General features: G+C 28.8%; 1 non-coding gene across 1 annotated transcript; it reads right to left on the bottom strand.

Moving 5' to 3' along the window:
- Positions 1 to 5,305: 5,305 nt before the first annotated feature.
- Positions 5,306 to 5,378, bottom strand: TRNAA-UGC. Its single transcript has one exon. It is a non-coding gene; the product is annotated as a tRNA-Ala (tRNA).
- Positions 5,379 to 7,280: the final 1,902 nt, after the last annotated feature.

Below are 7,280 nucleotides of genomic sequence, written 5' to 3'. Positions count from 1 at the left end.
TTCCCTTGAAATAAAAATGTACATTATTTTTATGATTAATTATATTTTGTCATCTGAACTATGATTGTTTTTTATACTTTGGCATCTAAAATTTTTTTTGTGTCAACATGTCATCTCAACTTCCAAATCCTCAAATCCAAAGTCAAGACTATAGCCATAATTTGGGATTATAGGTGTAAGTTCTTACATTAACGTTATAGAAATTCAAACCAAGTAAAAGGCGAATCTACAAGAAGATTTTACCTTTGAGTTTGTTGAATACATTCTTGAAGAGAATAATCAGAGGATTAGAAAGAGATCATATCTAGTTTTACTTATCAAATATATATTTCTATTTGTAATAATTTATTAGTATTTTGATTTTCAAACACAACAAAATCAACATCCGGTATCATCTTGAGTTTGAAGTTCTCGCAATATAATTACAGAGCTATTAGACCTTGACTAAAATGGCATTTGCGTTAATATAAATTTCTTATAAAATAAATTATAATTATGGAGAGTATATTACAATCAGTTGTGAGACAACATTTGCGAACACAAAATTTTGCATTACACCCCCAACCTACCATAGGGGTCTAAGAGTAATTAATCATCTTTAACTGTTTATTACTTATTTTTGTTTTTACTTCTATGAAAATAGTTCTTGGGGTTAATTTATAATTTTTTTATTAAATTTATATGAATTCCAAATTTATTTTGTATATATATATATATATATATTTTCAAAGAAAAATGAAATTATCATTTCATGAAAATGAGAATCAGCATACCTGAAGTCTCGAATATCAAGCGTAAGATCAGTTGAGCACTACCCACAAAGACAACAACATCACAGACCACAAAGAACCCATTACAAAAAGGGCAACTGAGCATTGACATAATTCTATAACAATCAAAGACACACTTCCATTGGCAAGTAAATATGTTTCTTGGAACACAAATAATTAGAACTTTTATTTATTGGTAGATAGATCCATAAGAACAAATATATACATCTAAATCAAATAGATAATAGTTTAAGAACAAAATATTTATGACATCCAACTTTGATATCGTATAAATATTTTATAAGTATACGAATATTCTTTGAAAATAAATAAATTTCTCCCTAAATATTTATATCGTGAATGATGGATTATATAATGCAGTATGGCCGAGAGAAGATCATAATGATTATAACTTTATCTTGAGATATATAACTAGTTGCATGATGAAAGCAAACGGTTGGCTACTCTTATTATCAACTACAATAAGATCAAAAACAAAACAAATCTAATATACCAGTATTTCCACACTCTTTATAACCATATATATGTCGTTGTGTCTACTTGACAAAGAGAAACGCATAGTTAAATTAACTTAGGTACTTTTTGTATCTACATAACTAAGAGACTCCCATAGTTATATTAACTAATGTATATTTTATATCTACTTAATTAAGATACACGTAGTTAAGAGACATGTTAAGTTTTATTAACTAATATATCTTCTGTATTTACTTAAGTAAGGAACACTTAGTTGTATTAAAAAACATATCTTTTATTTCTATTGGACCATGTGTAATTGTATTAAATAAGGTAGTTGTTGCATCTACTTAACTAAGAAATTTGTACGGTATATTAACTAATGTACTTTTTTATATCTACTTAACTAAGAGACACATTTATACTAATTAGCGTACCTTTTCAGTTTTGGTGGTTGTCATGCATCCTCTAATCTCAATAGTCCATGTCCCCTCCAGTCTCTCTTTCATTGACATAGATACTTATTTTCTATCTCAAGATAGACTTCTTCCATAACTGGGAGTATCACGGTTTCCCAAGTTGGATTTCTTTGGCTTCCATCTTTCTTCTATTCAAACTTCTATATGGTAATATAACATAGTATGTTGTCTTACCAGTTCCAATCTTTGATACAAGAAAAAAAGAATATACATAAGAGGGTCATCCTAATTTTTCATACATCTCAAGTTTGATTGTCTTGTGTAGTTCCTTTTTTTTGTAGCAAAAATTTTAGAAGATGAAATCTTTTGCTTTTCCACTTTCAAATTAATTGTTCAATATAAGTGAAAGGTCCTATTTTCTTATTATAATTGCTTCTTTCAAGATTTACTTATAATGGATATAAACGAAGTGTGACTTCATAAAAAAGAACTAAAACAACCTCTAACATCTCTAAAATATATTCCGATAGTTTCTTGTATCTTAAAAGTCAAAGTAAAATTACTTTGGATTCCACAATCCTAGACACAATTTTGCTTCCTCCTGCAAGATTGAATTTTAATTATTAGGTGATAAGTGGACCAATAAATACCTAATAAAAGGGTGAGAATTATTGATTTGTAATCCATGTGACTAGAATTTTTTCTTTATGGGTATTATACGAGAGGTTATATACAACGGGAAAAATATTCGCTTAGTTCACTAACTTTGCATGTTGTTACTTTTGCTCCATTAAGTTTTCACAATTTAAATTTAGTCCACTAACTTTCAAAATTGCTTAAATTAAGTCCACAAATGGAATTTTGGATAATTTTACGCGTGCACAACTTTAAAAGAACATTTTTAGTCCATTTGTACTCGATTTACATCTTATCACCCATGCTCGCCAATAATGGTATCGGAGCCTAGATTTATTGAAAAAATATTTATGTATATTGCATTAAGATATTTTTACCCACTAATAGAGGAGACTGTTTAAGAGAATGGAACCTAACAAAAGTTCGACTTACAATGACAATAGGAAATATTTACAGATTTTGGAAATACAAAGAAGGGAATTTCTTATGAAAATTCTTAGAAAATATGACAGCAATCATATAGGATGGAAACGAGTCTTCTCATGCCAGAAGAACAAGAATGGATAAGGAATTTTCAAATCCTCCAGATACTATAAGGGAATGCAGTAAAGTGCTTACACTGTAGTGAAGTTCATGGTAGAATACTATGTTAAAGGTTTTATCTTTTAGGACTTTATCATTTTTTTTTGGCTTGTAAGGATAATGGTTCAATTCATTTTGTATATTCATGGCTAGATTTTGTATGAAGTTTTGGTTGATTTTTGTAATAGTTGTTCTAAAGTGAAAACGAGTCCTAAGATTTGCATTCGTACGTGAAGTGCGTAGTATTTCAACTTATCTACAAAATTAATTTATTGTGCTTGTTTAAGGTAATTTTTTTCAGGCCAAGCAAGCTAACAGATAATAGAATGAAGGACCAAATAAAAGATTTTTTTCATGCTGCAGCACAATGTAAACACCACTTATAGAGGGTTGTCATTTTTTGCACCAACTTTTACCTTCAAAAAGGCCAAAAAAGTCTATTTCACATGTAACAACTGGAGTAAATAGATTGTCCATTCTTCCATTTAAACATGAGGTTAAATGGGATTTGGGACTAAGTTGAAAACTTTCCTTTATGAAATGGGATCAAAGAGGAAATCACGTAAAGCATGGGACAAAAAGTAAAAGGTCCCTTCTTTATGGGACCAAAAAGATAATTTATCCCAAAAAATATTACATAAGTTTTTAATTTTAACCCCATTTAATATTTTTATATTATAATTTTACACTTATAAGAAAAAAATATAATAATGTTAATCACATGCCATATATATATTGTATTTGTCACATTATAAGTACAAAAAATATATATGTTAAACAAAGGGTAAAATTAAAATTTCATTTAATTCTTTTGGGTAAATCAGTTTTTTTTGTTCAAGTCCTAAAGAAAAAGGGTAGGTGTTAAATGAAGAATTTTCAGAGGGGTGTACTTGTAATTTTTAGAACTTTTTTGAAGAAAAGTATAATTTAATATTTCTAGAGGGGGTCTAAATGTAATTAATTTTTTTTAACTTTTAATTGGTTGTTTATTTTTAGTTATAAAAAACTTAATTTTTGTGGTTAATTTGTAAGCTTTTTATTAAATTTATTCGAATACTAAATTTATATCATATATCTTTTTTTTCTAAGGAAAATAAAATTATCATTTTATGAAAAAGAGAATCAACAACGTCAAAGACCATAAAGAACCCACTACAGGAAAAAAATAAAACCAAAATGCAGCTGAGCATCAACATAATTCTAAAACAATCAGAGACTACTTCCAATAGAGAGATTGAATCAGGCATTCCATAACTCTCTTGTTCCCAGATCAACATGACAGCCATTGAGTTTTCAACACAGAATTGCATGGAAGAAGGCTACATGTTATGCTCATCATCAGAGTATTCACCTGCCTTGTCAAACCTGCTCAAAATTTTATTGATAGTAAGGATACATATTATGATTTGTAAATGAATTTTTAGAAGTTTGAAGATGCATGAGAGTAAGTGCTCACCAGAGCCTAGTAAATCACACGGTACATGATGAACGTTGCAACGTCGTTCATAGAGAGGATGGTTTTGTTGACCTTCTCATGGAAATAAAAATAAGAAAAAATTTTGGTTAGGAAATTGTTGCAAGTAAATTGTAATTCTTGGAACACAAAATAATTAGAACTCTTGTTTATTAGTAGATAGATCCTTAAGAAAAAATATATACATTTAAATCAAATAGATAATATTTTAAGAACACAATATTTAGGACATCTAACTTTGATGTCGTTTAAATACTTTATAACTTCACGAACAACTTTTTGAAAATAAATAAAATTTTCTCAAACATTCATATCATCAATGATGGATTATACGGTGCAGCGTGGCTAAGAGAAGATCATAAATATTATAATTTTATGTTGAAATATATAACTTGTTAAATATGAAAGCAAATGGTTGGCTACTCTTATAATCAACTATAATAAGAAAAGAAAAGAAGTCTGACGTAGAAGTAATTCCATACTGTTTATAACTATATACATGTCTATGAAATAGTGTCATGTTAATATATCTGTGTCTACATAACAAAAAGACACATGTACTTAAATTTAACTTACATACTTTCTATATCTACTAAACTAAGACTACCATAATTATAATCACTAACATATATTCTATAACTACTTAAACTAAAATACACGTAGTTAAGAGACATATATTGTTATATTAACTAGCATATCTTTTTGATCTACTTAACTAAGAGACATGTACTTGTATTAACTAGCGTATCTTATGTATCTATTTAACTAATAAACACTTAGTTAAGAGACACGTGCAATTATATTAATTAATCTGCATTAGCTTAACTAAGAAACATGTGCGGTACATTAGTTCTTTTTATATCTTATTCTGTAAACATCAAAAAATTTTAATTGAATATTTCAGGTTAATTTGATACTTTATACCAAAATCTTTACACAATAATTAATGGAGATGCGGGGGATCGAACCCCGTGCCTCTCGCATGCAAAGCGAGCGCTCTACCATTTGAGCTACATCCCCTATGTTGTTGTACTTAACTCAGTACGTATTGAAAGATGATTATCACAATTAAGCCAGTTTTGATCAAACACTAAATATTGATAATTTTTAAATTTTCTTAATTATCAAGAAAAAATATAATTGGTTGAAATCTCATCTATTTTAAATTAAAACTTAATTTTTTATTCATTTACAGAATCATCTAAACATTATTTTATTCTCAAAATGAGTACTTATCCATACAAAATTCTATCTTCAAGATCAAGAAACTAATTCAATTTGTAAGACTATAATTTATTTTTAATTTTAACCATAAACCTTTGAATCCCTCTTTCATTGTTCCAAACTTACATCACTCTCTCATAATTTTAAATTATTTAATTATCTTGAAAAAAAATCTAATTAGCTGATTTAATTTTAGCAGAAATTTAATTTCTTTTTTATTTGAAAAAAGAAAATTAGATAAAAAAAAACTATATTCTCAAAACTTTCCATGAAAACAAGAAAGCCCTCATCATTATAAATGCACCACTTATCCTTTTTCATTTACTCAAACTTAGCCATTTTAATGCATGAATGAAGGTTTTCTTTAGAAATTCATATTAATTAGTTACAAATTAGTGATATAATTATTTTGAGACATAATAGCAAATTGATTTTGCATGTGAAATAACATGCTTTTTCTTTTCTTAAGTACTTTTAGGATTCATCTTTTTATTATTAGGTTTTTTATTCTAATTATTCAATGATCTGTTATCATGTGTTTTTATGTGTTTTTTGTTGATTTTGCAGGTGGGAGCCATGTTAATTGTGCAGGTGAAAGCCATGGGAGTGAAATATGAGATAAAAACTTTCTGAAAAAATCTCATCTCATTGATTGGAGCTGCAAAAGCTCTTTAAATAACCTCTGTACAAGCGGGATAGAAAGCAGACAAGAATGGCCTTCAACTGACCCCTAACAACCTAATAAAAAGTAAAAGGCACTAACTAAAATTGGAAAATGACCACCTCGATCCCATCGAAGGGTTGGTTTTCGTAAGCAATTTGGTTCTCCACCTAGTCTAGTTTCTTAGAATTTTCCAGAAGCTCTTACACTTGTGAATCCTGTATTGGTGTTTGTATATTTAGTTACTTACATATATCTATTTTGGATCCAATCCAATAGATCATTTTTTACAAGCATTCTTTGTCCCACAAAGTGTTTTCATTACTCTCTTCCTTTTTAGAAAGGATTAATAAGTTAGTAAACTCAAATCATCTATTGCTAAACTTTTTGAGTCTACCAACCTAATCATCCTAACTAGAGGGACATGGCCTAGCTCATGCATGGCAGTCTCTGTGAGTTATGTTCTTGATCATCCATCATTTATTTTGATCATGCATAATCCAAAATTATAGTACGGAAAGTTAATAACTCAGCAGATTCAAGAGAATCTTTCATTGATCAAGTTTGTAGTCTAATTTGTCCAACAATAGACTAACGACTTGATCACACAAGGTTACATGATCGTATACTATTTGCACATGAATACTATTAGCTAAGTTTATTTAGTTTTATTGGTTTTGCAGTAATAACCTAGTCATTCCTTAGATTTAAGACCACTTATCTTATCGTTCTATTCCCTTTTTATTTATGCAAACCATTTGCAGAAATGCATTTCAAGAGCAAATGTCCAACATTTGGGAATATGAATGGTAATCATGTTTGCTCAACAAATGCCATAGTTTGGGTGAAAGGGAGTTCACGACACTCCCTTTTGTAATGCCCTTTTGGAAATTAAATGCAAACATCATAAGTAAATTTTGATTGCCAAACCATTATTCCATTTTTCCTTTTACTTTGGCACATTAAGGCTATAGAAGTGCTCAAGGTACTTGTAGCAGCTGACTTTGCTTCATCCTACTTTTGCATTCGGGTCAGGC

Source organism: Sesamum indicum, unplaced genomic scaffold (genome assembly GCF_000512975.1).
Source record: "Sesamum indicum cultivar Zhongzhi No. 13 unplaced genomic scaffold, S_indicum_v1.0 scaffold00157, whole genome shotgun sequence".
Lineage (NCBI taxonomy): Eukaryota > Viridiplantae > Streptophyta > Magnoliopsida > Lamiales > Pedaliaceae > Sesamum > Sesamum indicum.
Note: the sequence above shows the minus strand (reverse complement) of the source record. Positions and strands in the feature narration are given on the sequence as shown.